Raw genomic sequence first — 16,468 nt, 5'->3', positions numbered from 1 at the left:
TTATCTGTACGCTTGTCATGTTAATGGGAGCTTACGATTGATATTTTGTATAGTTTGCCTGCAGACATAGATTTAAAATTAACTTGTCACTGTGAATTAACAGTTTTTCAACTTAACAAAGCTACTCATATGCTCTAGCTTTAAGGCACTGAGGTGTGAGGCTGCAGTCAACGTGCAAATTAGTTTGGTCACAGGGCTAGACCAGCCTCCAGATCATCAAATGGTTTAAACGGATAGAATAACCTGTAGCCAATCAGAGCATTAGAATGGTCACAGGGCTTGAACAAGTTGTAGCCAATCAGAAGAAAGGAATGTTCACAGAACTTGACCAAACAGTTGCCAATGCAAGCATTAGAATGTTTGGGATTAAATCCACCTAGATCCAAACAGACCATTTGAATGTTCAAAGGACTAGAGCAAAAGACATGTCTAGTTATGGCATTAGTACATTCACAGGACCAGACCAAACTGTAGCCAGTTACAGCAATGGAAATGTTGTTTAACTTGTAGCCAATTAGCGCAATAAGAATATTAAAAAAGCCAGTCCAGCATTTAATAAATATATTATTTAAATGTGTACAGTATTAGACTAACCAATAGCCAAAGTATTTAGAACATTTGCAAGACTAAACTGACCAGTAGGCATACAGAACAAATGCCTTGATGCGCAAATAAAGGGGGAGATTTATCAAAGCTTGGAAAGAAAGTACCAATCAGCTCCTGTTTTTTTTCAAACACATCCTGTAATATGGCATTTAGGAGCGGATTGGTTGGTACTTTATCTCTCTCCAGGTTTTGATCATTCATTCCTAACTCCAACATGCATCAGAAATGATTGAAGGGAATTTCAGTTATATTCAAACTGAATCAGTTATAAACGGCTAGCCCAACCCCTCCAGGTATCAGGGAGGCTGTTGCAGCAAAATATAGGAGAGAAACCCCTCACTGTTGTAAATATTGACGGAACCATTGGCAAAGAAGTTCATGATGGGTGTGGTGTGCTTAGGGGTCAGCCCGAGGGGCTGTCCTTTATAAGAAGCAGGAAGATGGTCTGTACTGATGGGTCTATTCATGAAGCAGTGAATGGTATAGAGAAGCTGCCCATGGCAACCAATCAGCTGCTCCGTGCAAATGTATAGTATGCAAATGATAAATGTTACTTCAATGTAGAGATGAGCGGGTTCGGTTCTCTGAGAACCGAACCCCCCCGAACTTCACGTCCCGAGCCCGGATCCGAGCCCTGCTTGGGACTTCCAGCCATATTCGGAAACCAGAACGAGGGAAAATGTCATCATCCCGCTGTCGGATTCTCACGGGTTTTAGACTCCATATAAGGAGCCGCGTGTCACCGCCATTTTCACTCCAGTCCTGGAGAGTGTAGCGAGAGGAGGTGTCTCTCTCCTCAGTGTCTGTCTGTGCGAGAAAGTGGTGTGGCGACCTGCTCTGTCTTATGTGTCATTCCAGTGCTGTGTTGTGCTGCATCAGTCCAGTGGTGGTGTCTTGTGCTGCATCAGTCCAGTCACAGTGGTGGTGTCCTTTGCTGCCATATGTCCAATGCTGCTGTATAAGTCCAGTGCAGTGGTGCTGTGTTGTGTTGCATCAGTCCAGTGGTGGTGTCTTGTGCTGCATCAGTACAGTCACAGTGGTGGTGTCCTCTGCTGCCATAAGTCCAGTGCTGCTGTATAATTCCAGTCCATTGCAGTGGTGCTGTATTGTCATGCATCAGTCCAGTGGTGGTGTCCATGTGATGCCATAAGTACAGTGGTGCTGCCATTTAAGTTCAGGGGTACTGCTGTATAATTCCAATGGTATTGCCGTACAAGTCCAGTTCAGTGGTGCAGCCATATAAGTCCAGTGGTACTGCCGTATAAGTCCAGTCCAGTGGTACTGCAGTATAAGTCCAGTAGTACTGCCGTATAAGTCCAGTCCAGTGGTACTGCCGTATAAGTCCAGTCCAGTGGTACTTCCTTATAAGTCCAGTGATACTGCCATATAAGTCCAATAGTACTGCTGTATAAGTCCAGTGGTACTGCCATATAAGTCCAGTAGTACTGTCGTATAGGTCCAGTGATACTGTTGTATAAGTTCAGTGGTACTGCCGTATAAGTCCAGTCCAGTGGTACTGCCGTATAAGTCCAGTGGTACTGCTGTATAAGTCCAGTGATACTGCTGTATAAGTCCAGTGGTACTGACATACAGTATAAGTCCAGTGGTACTGCTGTATAAGTCCAGTGGTACTGCTGTACAAGTACAGTGGTACTGCCGTATAAGTCTGGTGGTACTTCCGTATAAGTCAAGTCCAGTGGTACTGCCATGTAAGTATGGTGATACTGCCGTGTAAGTCCAGTGATACGGCCGTGTAAGTCCAGTGGTACTGCCATATAAGTCCAGTGATACTGCCGTATAAGTCCAGTGGTACTGCTGTATAAGTCTAGTGGTACTGCCGTATAAATCCAGTGATTCTGCCATATAAGTCCATTGGTACTGCCGTATAAGTCCAGTCCAGTGGTACTGCTGTATAAGTCCAGTGATACTGCCATATAAATCCAGTGGTACTGCCGTATAAGTCCAGTGATACTGCCGTAGAAGTCCAGTGAAACTGCCATATAAGTCAAGTGCAGTGGTACTGCGTATAAGTCTAGTGATACTGCCATATAAGTCTAGTGATACTGCAATATAAGTCCATTGTTACTGCCGTATAAGTCCAGTGGTGCTGTCCTGTGCTGTATATTATTTACTCCAAATAAAGGGGTTATTAATATTTAATCCAAATAATTTTTACAAGGTTTGCCCTGTGTGGTGTAGTGCTACGCTCTCCTGTTCCGAATATTGTGTTCTATAACGCCAGAAAAATAATGGAGAACAAAAATTTGGAGTATAAAATAGGGAAAGGTCAAGAACCACTTCCTCTTAGTGCTGAAGCTGCTGCCACTAGTCATGACATAGACAATGAAATGCCATTAACATCGTCTGCCAAGGCCGATGCCCAATGTCATATTAGAGGGCATATAAAACCCAAAAAGCCAAAGTTCATTAAAATGACACAAAAAAATAAATGTAAATGGTCCGAGGAGAAACGTAAACTTGCCAATATGCCATTTACGACACTGAGTGGCAAGGAACGGCTTAGGCCCTGGCCAGTGTTCATGACTAGTGGTTCAGTTTCACATGACGTTGGAAGCCCTCATCCTCCCTCTTACAAAAATAATAAGAGTTAACCTGGCAAAAGCACAGCAAAGAACTGTGCATTCTAAGATGGTATCACAAATCCCCAAGGAGAGTCCAAGTGTGTCGGCGGTTGTGGTGCCTGACCTTCCCAACACTGGATGGGAAGAGTTGTCTCCTTCTACCATTTGCACGCCCTCTGCAAGTGCTGGAAGTAGCACCCACAGTCCAGTTTCTGATATTCAAATTGAAGATGTTACTGTTGAAGTACACCAGGATGAGGATATGGGTGTTGCTGACAGTTGTTGTCCGTGGGATGAATAATCCCATTGTTATGCCTGGGCAAAATACCAAAAAAGACACCTCTTCGGTGTGGAATTATTTCTCCACAAATCCGGACAACAGGTGTCAAGCCGTGTGTTGCCTTTGTCAATCCGTAATAAGTAGGGGTAAGGACGTTTACCACCTAGGAACATCCTCCCTTATACGTCACCTGCAGCACATTCATCAGAAGTCATTGTCAAGTTCAGAAACTTTGGGTAAGAGCGCAGTGGCGGATCTAGACTTAACTTTTGGGGGGTCGGTTGAAGAATTGTGACCCCTCCCCTAATTATAGCTCCTCCCACTTAGAAATGCCCCTCCCATTCGCTTCTAAAATTTCCTATAGTTGCCATTACTAATTAAATGTTGCCAGTTAGTGAAGAGAACCATGCACACTGGTGATACAGACTGGCCATTCCTGCATTCATCTGCACATTCGTAGATCACACATGCACAATCATGCAGCCCAGATTTGGGCTACTAGTCCAATTTCAGAGAGAAAAAAGTGAAATTAATTTATTTTAGCAGGAAAAATGCTTTATATAAATACTAATTTCTTTTAATAGATCCTGTGATGGCATAAGTAATAGGACAACAATGGTATACATTATAGCACAAGGTATGAGCCTAAATTCACATTATACCACACAGTATGAGCCAAAATTCAGATTATAGCACACTGTATGAGTTGAAATTCACATTATAGCACACAGAATGAGCTGAAATTCACATTATAGCACTCAGAATGAGCCGAAATTCACATTATAGCACACGGTATCAGCTGAAATTCACATTATAGCACATGAAATGAGCCGAAATTCACATTATAACACACAGAATGAGCCGAAACTCACATTATAGCACACGGTATGAGCCAAAATTCACATTATAGCACATGGAATGAGCCAAAATTCACATTATAGCACATGGAATGAGCCAAAATTCACATTATGCCACATGGAATAAGACAAAATTCAGGAAGAGTGGCAGCAGGGACATACGGACAGGGAGAGTGACAGCAGGGACATAGGGACAGGGAGAGTGACAGCAGGGACATAGGGACAGGGAGAGTGACAGAGGGACAGGGAAAGTGACAGCAGGGATATAGGGACAGGGAGAGTGACAGAGGGACAGGGAAAGTCACAGCAGGGATATAGGGACAAGGAGAGTGACAGACGGAAAGGGAAAGTGACAGCAGGGACATAGGGACAGGGAAAGTGACAGAGGGACAGGGAAAGTGACAGCAGGGAAATAGGGACAGGGAGAGTGATAGAGAGGGACAGAAAGGGCATACAGTAGGGACTAGGGAAAGTAAAAGGCAGCAGGCTAAGAGTACCTATTTAGCAGCGGCGTGGCTGACTCGGGATGCTGTGGTCTGCAGTGCGGAGGCTGTGGTTGGCATGGTACAGAGGAGGCAGAGGTGCAGAGAAGGACTGAGGGCAGTGGTGGGGCACTGTTTTTAAAGCTACAAATTCAATCCGTGAGCACAAGGAGTCGATTGTGTGCTTTCTGCGCCTGTGAATGGTATAATCACCGTGCCCACTCCTCCGCTGCCATGAAAATGGAGCCTGCCCCTGAACGACATCCTCAAAGGCCTACTGCGCATGACAGTACTTGTCATTGCACAGAAGCATGATGACACTGAGCCCGAGGAGGAGCGGAAAATGCCAAGAAAGGGGAGCCGGGCATGTAGAAGACAGTGAGTGACAAACTGCTTGCCCCGGCCCTCGGCGCCTTGCAAGTTACTCTCAGCGGCGGTGGTGGCCACCCTTGGTGCTCTCACCCTCAGGTCGGAGGCCAGCAGCTGCCAGATCGTGTATAGAGGATATGGTGGCCGCACTAGGAGGAGTAGAACAGTAGCCAGGTGGATGATGATCAGCATAGGACGCCTCTCACTGAGCTCTTCTCCAGCACAGAGATCCTGGAGTTCAACCATCACCATCAGTGTCTTAACCCCAGCCACGGCAGGCAGGAGCTGCCTGCAGCAGCAGTGATGCCCACATCCCCGAAGCTCCGCAACATACATCTATATTGTCTGGTCCTGCGGTGGACTCTTACTGCCCAAGAGGACATGGCTGCTTCTGCGCCTCGACATCTCAAGCAGCAGGCTGGCTCGTCCGTGTCCTTAGTGGTGTGGCGACTCTCTCTCTGTCTGTAACTGACAGCGCAGAAGAGGAGACCGAGCATGGTGCAATGGAGCCGGCATCCAGGCCCAGCAGCTGTCCTCTAAATGTACAGTACTTCCGGGGCGAAAGTACTGTACGGCCGTGTGTGCTGCCTGGCTGCGACTGCCGCAGATGATCGTTGCGGCGGGACCCAGCCATCCATCCGGACGCCGGTATGTGTAGACGGGGTGTTTAGCCCCCTGCTAAATCCGCCACTGTAAGAGCTTAAGCAGTCCACTGACATCTAAATCCCTTCTTCCTCTTGTACCCAAGCTCCTGCACCCTCACCACCAACTCCATAAATGTCAATTTCCTCCTCAGTCAGGAACATCAGTATTTCTGCAGGCCATGTCACTGGCATGACTGACAAGTCCTCTCCTAACCGGGATTCCTCTGGAGGATCCTTGAGTGGTACGCCTATTGCTGCTGCTGTTTTTGCTGCTGGGAGTCGATTGTCATCCCAGCAGGGAAGTCAGAAGACCGCTTGTACTACTTCAACTAAGCAATTGACTGTCCAACAGTCCTTTGCGAGGAAGATTAAAATGACAGCAGTCATCATGTTGCAAAGCGGATAACTGAGGCCTTGACAGCTATGTTGATGTTATATGAGCATCGGTATCCGCCATTGGTGCAGTGGGTTTTAGACAATTGATGGAGGTAGTGTGTCCCCGGTACCAAATCCCATCTAGATTCCACTTCGCTAGGAAAGCGATTCCCTGACTGTACGGGGACAGTAAGAAAGTGTCCTCAGTGTCCTGAAAAATGCGGCTGTACCCAGTGTCCACTTAACCACGGACATGTGGACAAGTGGAGCAGGGTAAACTAAGGACTACATGACTGTGACAGCCCACTGGGTAGATGTATTGCCTCCTGCAGCAACAACAGCAGCGCCACCAGTAGCAGCATATCACAATTGCCAGTTTGTTCCTAGGCAGGCTACGCTGTGTATCACCGGTTTCCGTAAGAGGAACACTGCTGACAACCTCTTACAGAAACTGAGGGACATAATCGCACAATGGCTTACCCCACTTAGACTATCCTGGGGATTTGTGATTTCGGACAACGCCACCAATATTGTGCGTGCATTACATCTGGGAAAATTCCAGCATGTCCCATGTTTTGCACATACAATTAATTTGGTGGTGCAGAATTTTTTGAAAAATGACAGGGGCATGCAGGAGATGCTGTCAGTGGCCCAAATAATTGTGGGCCACTTTCGGCATTCAGCCAGAATGTGCCGAAGACTGGAGTGCCAGCAAACACTCCTGAACCTGCCCTGCCATTACCTGAAGCAAGAGGTGGTAACGAGTTGGAATTCAACACTCTATATGCTTCAGAGGATGGAAGACCAGCAAAAGGCCATTCGTGCCTATACATCCACCTACGATATAGGCAAAGGAGTGGGAATGCACCTGACTCAAGCGCAGTGGAGAATGATTTCCGTGTTGTTCATGGTTCTACAACCCTTCAAACTTGCCACACGTGAAGTCAGTTCAGACACTGCCAGCTTGAGTCAGGTCATTCCCCTCATCTGCCTTTTGCAGAAGCAGCTGGAGAAATTGAAGGAGGAGCTAAGACGGAGCGATTCAGCTAAGTATGTGGGACTTGTGAATGGAGCCCATCATTCGCTTTGCCAGGATTCAAGGGTAGTCAATCTGTTGAAATCAGAGCACTACATTTTGCCCACTGTGCTCGATCCTAGGTTTAAAGCCTATGTTGTATTTCTTTTTATGGCAGACACAAGTCTGTAGAGGTTCAAAGACCTGCTGGTGAGACAATTGTCAACTCAAGCGGAACGTGACCCGTCATCAGCTCCCCCTTCATTTTCTCCCGCCACTGGGGCTGCGAGGGAAAGGATAACATTTCCAAGCCCACCCGCTGGCAGTGATGCAGGGCAGTCAGGAGCAAGTGCTTACATTTGGTCCGGAATGAAGGAGCTGCCAACCATTACTGACATGTCTACTGTCACTGCATATGATTTTGTCACCATTGAAAGAATGGTGGAGGATTATTTGGATGACAGCATCCAAGTAGGCATGTCACACAGTCCGTATGTATACTGGCAGGAAAAAGAGGCAATTTGGATGCCCTTGCACAAACTGGCTTTATTTTACCTAACTTGCCCCCCACCCCTCCAGTGTGTACTACAAAAGAGTGTTTAGTGCAGCCGATAACCTTGTCAGCGATCGGCATAGGAGGTTACTTCCAGACAATTTGGAGAAGATGATTGCCTCCAGAAAGTACACAGGGACCTGTGATGGTGGTTTCCAGTGGTGACGAATTAATACTCTATGAGGAGGAGGATGTACACACAGAAAGGTGTTAGGAAACGGAGGGTGAGGATGACATCTTGCCTCTGTAGAGCCAGTTTGTGCAAGGAGAAATTAATTGCTCCTTTTTTGGTGGGGAGATTAATTGCTCTTGGTTTGTGGGGGCCCAAACAAACCAATCATTTCAGCCACAGTCGTGTGGCAGACCCTGTCGCTGAAATGATTGGTTTGTTAACGTGTGCATGTCCTATTTATACAACATAAGGGTGGGTGGGAGGGCCCAAGGACAATTCCATCTTGCACCTTTTTTTTCTTTGCATTATGTGCTGTTTTAGGTCTAGTTTTTGAAACTGCCATCCTGTCTGCCACTGCAGTGCCACTCATAGATGGGCCAGGTGTTTGCCCCGCCCATTTGGACGCTTAGCTTAGTCATCCAGCGACCTCATTGCACCTCTCTTTCTTCTTTGCATTATGTGCTCTTTGGGGCATACTTTTTAAAACTGCCATCCTGTCTGCCACTGCAGTGCCACTCCTAGATGGGCCAAGTGTTTGTGCCGCCCACTTGGGTCACTTAGCTTAGTCATCCAGCGACCTTGGTGCAACCTTTTGACCTAAAAACAATATTGTTACTTGTGAGGTGTTCAGTATAGATTGGAAATGAGTGGAAATGAATGTTATTGAGGTTAATAATACCGTAGGATCAAAATTTACCCCAAATTCTGTGATTTTAGCTGTTCTTTGTGGGGGGTTTTTTAAACTCATCCAGATCCAAAACCCTAAAGGGTGCTTTTGGCAAAACCAATCCAGATCCAAAACACGAGCGGGGATCCAGATCCAAAACACGAAAAGTGCCCACCGCACATCTCTAACTACAGTAGGACCGTGATCACTGAGGTCCATTTAATATGGTACCATATATAACTATGTTTATACGCACTTTACAACAATTGAAATTCACGTGGTACTATTAATATTGGCCCTCATTCCGAGTTGATCGGTCGCAAGGCGAATTTAGCAGAGTTACACACGCTAAGCCGCCGCCTACTGGGAGTGTATCTTAGCATCTTAAAATTGCGACCGATGTATTCGCAATATTGCGCTCACAAACTACTTAGCAGTTTTAGAGTAGCTCCAGACTTACTCTGCCTGTGCGATCAGTTCAGTGCTTGTCGTTCCTGGTTTGACGTCACAAACACACCCAGCGTTCGCCCAACCACTCCCCCGTTTCTCCGGCCACTCCTGCGTCTTTTCCGGAAACGGTAGCGTTTTCAGCCACACTCCCATAAAACGGCCTGTTTCCGCCCAGTAACACCCATTTCCTGTCAATCACATTACGATCGCCGGAGCGATGAAAAAGCCGTGAGTAAAAATACTATCTTCATAGCAAAGATACTTGGCGCAGTCGCAGTGCGAATATTGCGCATGCGCACTAAGCGGAATTTCACTGCGATGCGATGAAAAATACCGAGCGAACGACTCGGAATGAGGGCCCTTAACTGGCTGTTGCTTGCAACGGTATATATTTTGCTAAGAATATATTGCTATATACTTCTTAATACAGGTTGAGTATCCCTTATCCAAAATGCTTGGGACCAGAGGTATTTTGGATATCGGATTTTTTCGTATTTTGGAATAATTGCATACCGTACTGAGATATCATGGTGATGGGACCTAAGTCCAAGCACAGAATGCATTTATGTTACATATACACCTTATACACACAGCTGGAAGGTAATTTTAGCCAATATTTTTTGTAACTTTGTGCATTGAACAAAGTGTATCTATAGTCACACAATTCATTTATGTTTCATATACACCTTATACACACAGCCTGAAGGTCGTTTAATACAATGTTTTTAATAACTGTGTGTATTAAACAAAGTTTGTGTACATTGAGCCATCAAAAAACAAAGGTTTCACTATCTCACTCTCATGCAAAAAAGTCTGTATTTCGGAATATTCCGTATTTCGGAATATTTGGATATGGGATACTCAACCTGTATAGTAGAAATCCTACATATTGCTTCCAATAACTGTGTTCATTCACGGCTTACTTTATATGAATAAGCCCATCATTTTGTTTTAAACTGATTTCCAGATCTAAGCACTTGATATTATTAGATCTTCTCAGTCATACTGTACACAATTGCTATGCAAATCCCACTATCTCTAATTGTTGATTTATTAACAAATGTCACTTACATTACTACTTAGATTGTGTGGAATAATGTATGTTCCTTTTTATTTTGATTCATATCTAATATAATATTTGTATTCATTTTGAATAAATATTCATTTGGTTCCCTAACTTCATGGGCCTTTATTGAGGCATTTCAAGGTTTTATCAGTGCACTGATTCCTATACTAAGTTATTTATTTATCTATGTTTATGAGGTTGACAATAACCTCTTTACACATTGCTGCAGACTATGGGGCTAATTTAGGTTGGATCGCAAATCGTGAGCCAATCGGAATTATTGCTTTTGCCCCACAGGCGCATGCAGAGCACCAGTCGTGCGCATGCGCCTGCACTCACAGAAATTGCGAATGCCTCTGCCTGTCAATCAGGCAGAGGTGTTCGCGAGGGCGGGGGGAACGGCAATGCTCCATTTCCTAGGCGGAGATGGAGCATTGCGGGGGCGTGGCCTGTAAACGGGGGCATACCGGCGCTAATGCAGGCGTGGCGGGGGCATGATCACGACGGCTGCGTAACGTCACACACAACTGCCGCGATTGGGAACATGGCGGCGGGCCTCCTGCGGGCACAGTGAAGCTGCGCCGACAGGAGGCATCCTTCATTTCTGCTATTACCTTTATCTCTTGTGTTCATAGGGCACTTGGTGAATTGTTTATAAATTTCAGTTTTTCATTGCTAAAAAGCCTCAATGTCTGACCTCTGTTGTAAAAATTTCTATTAAGAATTGAGACACCGCATAGTATTGACTCTAGATATTATTTCTACTAGACATTAATATTACCCACCAGTATAAAGATGCCCCCAGATTTTAGGAAACATGGTGTTGGAGATCAGAGTATGCTCAGTAGACTCTGGCACAGTCCCATAGCCTACCAGGGACATTTGATGGTGATAGAGCTGGGCCTTCCCAAAGATTACACCTCTTCCTTGAACCACTCCTGCTGAACAACTTTATTTTTACAACCTCTTAAATAATGTTGGGTGTCAAATGTTCACAGTCATAATGTCGACATCAATCATATCGACATGAGAATGTTGGCATGTTCATAATGTCGATGTTAACAGTGAAGAGTGTTTTGTTGGGGGCTGGGCGTTGGTGACTGCAGTGAAGGGGGGGGGGGGGTGCTTGTGCCACGGGGGTAGGTAATTGCATCACACAGCATGTCACACTCAAGGCCAGATTCACATGCTTTCTTCCAGGAGCCCTGTTGCTGTCCCCGTTGGGCAGGAAGAGCAGGGCAGCCAGCCATCCCCAGCTCCACCACCTGCAGCAGCCGTAGTTTTGCTGCATGTGAAGCCCGCACCTGGCTGCTAACCTATCTGCCTTGTCTGCTCTTTCAGAGTATGCCGCTGAGACTAGTACCCGCTGACTAGCTGGCTCCAAAACAGACACATCAGAGACAGTGCACCTCTAACAATCTGACCACATGAAACCTGGACATTTGGGTGTCCCAAAGACTGTCTTTTGGATGCTTTTATATAGAGCCAAATTCCGGTATGTTCCTGGGAAAACTGGGTTGTATGGTTACCCTAGCCCAGGCATGTCAAACTCATGGCCCTCCAGCTGTTGTGAAAGTACAAGTCCCAGCATGCTTTTCCAGCATACCTTCCACCAAGCAGCTGGTAACATCTGGAGAGCCATGAGTTTGACATGCCTGCCCTTGCCCAACATGCTGCACTGCAAAATCATTTTGCCAAGGTTCAAGCGGCCTAATTCAGAGTTGATCGCAGCAGCAAATTTGTTAGCAGTTTGGCAAAACCATGGCCCTCATTCCGAGTTGATCGCTCACTGCCATTTTTCGCAGCACAGCGATCAGGTTACTACTGCTCATGAGTATGCACCGCAATGCGCACGTGCGTCATACAGGTACAAACAGCATTGTTGCTGTGCAATGCTTCTAGCAAAGAATCCATTCGCACAACCGATCGCAAGGAGATTGACAGGAAGAGAGCGTTAACGGGTGTCAACTGACCGTTTTCTGGGAGTGGTAGGGAAAACGCAGGCGTGCCCAGGCATTTGCAGGGCGGGTGTCTGACGTCAATTCCGGCACCTGACAGGCTGAAGTGATCGCAAGGGCTGAGTATGTCCAGAGCTACTCAGAAACTGCAATAAACGTTTTCGTCCCGCTCGGCTGCACATGCGATCGCACACTTGCAAAGTGAAAATACACTCCACCGTGGGCGTCGACTATACGTTTGCACAGCTGCAAAATTACTCTGAATTACTCCCAAAGACACCTGCTTTACTTTGCTTTGCTCTCAACTGAAAATCAACCTCGATGTTGCTCTCTTTTAGCTATACGCATAGCATGTGCAGGTACAGCAATAATGGAGGTCATTCCGAGTTGATCGCTCGCTAGCTGTTTTCAGCAGCCGTGCAAACGCTAAGCCGCCGCCCTCTGGGAGTGTATTTTAGCTTAGCAGAAGTGCGAACGAAATGATCACAGAGCGGCTACAAAAAAATATTGTGCAGTTTCTGAGTAGCTTCAGACCTACTCAGCGCTTGCGATCACTTTCATACCATTCAGTTCCGGATTTGACATCACAAACACGCCCTGCGTTCGGCGAGCCACGCCTGCATTTTTCCTGACACGCCTGCGTTTTTTCGAACACTCCCTGAAAACGGTCAGTTGACACCCAGAAACGCCCTCTTCATGTCAATCACTCTGTGGCCAGCAGTGCGACTGAAAAGCTTCGCTAGACCTTGTGTGAAACTACATCGGCCATTGTGAAAGTACGTCGCGCATGCGCATTGTGCCGCATACGCAGAAGTGCCTTTTTTTGCATCATCGCTGTGCTGCAAACATTTTCAGCTAGCGATCAACTCGGAATGACCCCCAATAAGTCTGGACTTAAAGGATTTTCTGTTGGGTGTGGTATTACTTGTCAGCATTCAGAATTTAACATGTCAACATAAGGTTTTTTAGCTTATTTTTGCTAACCTTATACCTTAACCCTTAACCTAAAACTGAACAAAAAACATATGTCGCCATTCTAGTGTTATGTCAAAGTCAACATTCTGAAAGTGTCAACATTTCTTAGCCATGTTGACCTATGTCATCATATTAGGTTTCAAACTAAATCCATGTTGACAATCAAATGACATTCAGAACCTGTTGACATACTGAATGTCATCTTGTTGACAGGATACCTTTTCATATTATGTAAGTCTTCCATTTTGAGGCACTTGGATGGGTCACCTCAATTATCGCTAATTATTAAGCAGCTTTCTTTCCCAGACTGTTGAGATTTATTGTCCTTGGACCCTCCCATCCACGCTTATGTTGTATATGTTAAACAGGAAAAGCACAGTTTAACAAACCAATCATTTCAGTGACAGGCACTGTCACTTGTGGCTGAAATGATTAGTTTGTTTGGACCCCCACAAAACAAGTTCCCAATGGGCAGTGCACAAACTGGCTTTAGTACTTTAAATTAGGGATGAGCACAGAGAACCAAACCCCACCGAACTTTGAGATCCAGGCCCTGATCCGATCCGATCTCCCTGCCTGACTCGGATCCAAACACAAGGCAAAACCTCAGGATCCCGCTGTCGGATCCTGAGGTTTTGGCTCAGACACGTGTCCCCATAAGCTACAATGGGCAAGATGGATGCCACCACAATGCTAATAGCACCGCCGCCCACACTGCTGACACCGCCGCCCACACTGTCAATACTGCCGGCACCATTGCACTGGGGACACTGCCAAGACTTCTGCACTGAGGACACTGCTAGCACTCCTGCACTGCCAGCACCACCTCACTGGGGACACCACTGGCACCCCTGCACTGCTGACACTGCCAGCACCACCACACTGAGGATACCACTGACACCCCTGCACTGCCGGCACCACCACACTGAGGACACAGCTGGCACCCCTGCACTGCCGACACTGCCGGCACCACTGCAATGAGGACACCACTGGCACCCCTGCACTGCCCACACCACCACATTGAGGACACAGCTGACACCCCTGCACTGCCGACACTGCAGGCACCACTGCACTGAGGACACCGCTGGCACCCCTGCACTGCCGACACTGCCGGCACCACTGCACTGAGTACACCATTGCCACCCCTGCACTTCCAACACTACCGCACTGAGAACACAGCTGACACCTCTGCACTGCTGACAGTATCGCTCTAAGGACACCGCTGGCACCCCTGCACTGCTGACACTGCTAGCACCACCACACTGAAAACACCGCTGACAACCCCGCACTGAGGACCCTCTATCACAGTAAGTGCACTATTGGTGTATCTAACCTGCACTGGATCCGACCTGCACTGTAACCTGTGATGTATGCACTGTAACCTGTACTGTGCTGTATGCTAGAGATATTTCCAAAACGAGGGTTGAGGAGCGGACATTTTATCTAAAGACGTTCGGTAAAATCAGAATGCACATGCGCATGCGTTCCACCCCAGAATGAGGCTTGGTTGGTGGACGCAATGCGCACGCATATGCGGAAAAAGTCAGCTACTTAAACGGGAACACGGAGAAAGAGCTATACTTCTCTGAGGAAGCCGCTGACACTGTTAGAGGCGGAGAAATGCGTAAGAGGCCCCTACATTCGTCCGGTACCGGTCTGATTAATTACGGCTTAATGCATATCTGCAGGTATTTGCACTTATTGTTTGGACACTCCAGATATGGCACCTATAATGGGATAAAAGCACCAGGAGCCGGGAGGAACCACTGTATTTTAATGAGGGATCGAGCTTTGACCAAATTAAGCAGGTGATAAAAAGGCAATGCTGTTGCACTAATATCAATTGATAACTTTATATAAGCCATTGCAACATAAAAATAAGCATGCTGCACTAACCAATTAACATTGTTGTAAGGCTTAAGTACAACTAACCAAGTGTGTGATATCAGTGTGTGGAAAGAGCATGATCAGCAATTAATATCTTGCAAAGGACTGCACACTACTAACAAGCCAGAGACTAACCAATGAATAAATTCTGGAAACCTTGCTTACTAATACCATTACTGCTGATGTTTGGAAATATCTGTACTTTGGATTATATATGGATTTCATGCACGATTGACCAGTACTTGTGATGTGATTTTATTGTTAATTGATGAATTCATTTTTATGGTAAAAATAAAAAAAGACACACCTTTTTAAGAAGCGCTGTTTATCTGTGTGTATATACTGTATGTGAACCACACTATCCGAGTCGACCCACATTGTATTTGACCTGCACTGAAAACCACGCTGTATCCAACCCACACTGTATCCGACCCCCATTGTATTTGACCCATACTGTATTTGACCTACGCTGTATACAACCCACACTGTATCTGACCAGCACTGTATGCAACCCACACTGTATTTGACCCGCACTGTAACCTGCACGTTATCCGGCCCATGATGTATCTGACCCATAATATATACAACTCACAGTGTATGCAATCCGTACTGTATCTGCCTTGCACTGTGCCCTACGCGCACTGTATGCGACACGCACTGTATCCAACCTGCACTATAGCCTACACTATATCCAACCCTATTCCTTTTCAGGGACTCTCATTGGTGATCCAGTATTTTTACCTACGGCAGTTCTCCAACTGGTAGGCTTACCCTACTGCCTAACACCAACAGCAGATCCTGCTCTATTCCTTTCAATATCTCCATTTTTCACAAACTCTCATTAAAATGATTCTGGAGAGGAGGCATTCAGTACTCCTTTGACCTACTATCACACCATACTGCATGTGCCCAATCTCATCTGATCATGGAAGCTATACAGTATAGGGCTGTGTTAGTACCAGGCGGGAGACCACCTGGGAATACTCGGTGTAGTAGGCTGGAGATTTGGGGACACTGGTCTAACATTGACAGCAGATTCACTCTGTTGCTTTACTCTCTTCCAACACTTACCATTGGCAGCCAACCCACATGCCCTTTCACTTTTATTGCTGCACAGATAAGGATTGTGATTCTGATGTTTTTTTCCGATATAATTGGACCAATACCTTGTATGTGAATAATAAGGATAACTAGCATAGAATAGCACAAGCCTACACAGGTTGCGCAGAACAATTCAACCTAGGATTGTTCACACGGGTTATTCATTTTTGTTAGGGGACTAGATTTTATCGATCTTAATAAAAGTAAAATTTATGTTTCTATCACTATACATACTGACATACGTCCTTTTTTTCAAGAGTGCACCAACCAAGAGTCTTCCTTCTTTTTCTTTTCTTGTACTATATCCAACCCACACTGTATCCAACCCGCACTCTGACCTGCACTGTATCCGACCCAAACTGTATCCCGCACTATATCCGACCTGCACTGTAGCTCACACTGTGTCCGACCTTGCACTGTAGCCAATAT

At 46.1% G+C, this 16,468-nt stretch overlaps 1 pseudogene; it reads left to right on the top strand.

Annotated features, from left to right (window-relative positions):
• The first annotated feature begins 15,819 nt into the window (after positions 1-15,819).
• Positions 15,820-15,937, top strand: LOC135052257 (5S ribosomal RNA; annotated as a pseudogene).
• Positions 15,938-16,468: the final 531 nt, after the last annotated feature.

Source organism: Pseudophryne corroboree, chromosome 2 (genome assembly GCF_028390025.1).
Source record: "Pseudophryne corroboree isolate aPseCor3 chromosome 2, aPseCor3.hap2, whole genome shotgun sequence".
NCBI lineage: Eukaryota > Metazoa > Chordata > Amphibia > Anura > Myobatrachidae > Pseudophryne > Pseudophryne corroboree.
This window is presented reverse-complemented; position numbering and strand designations above follow the sequence as displayed.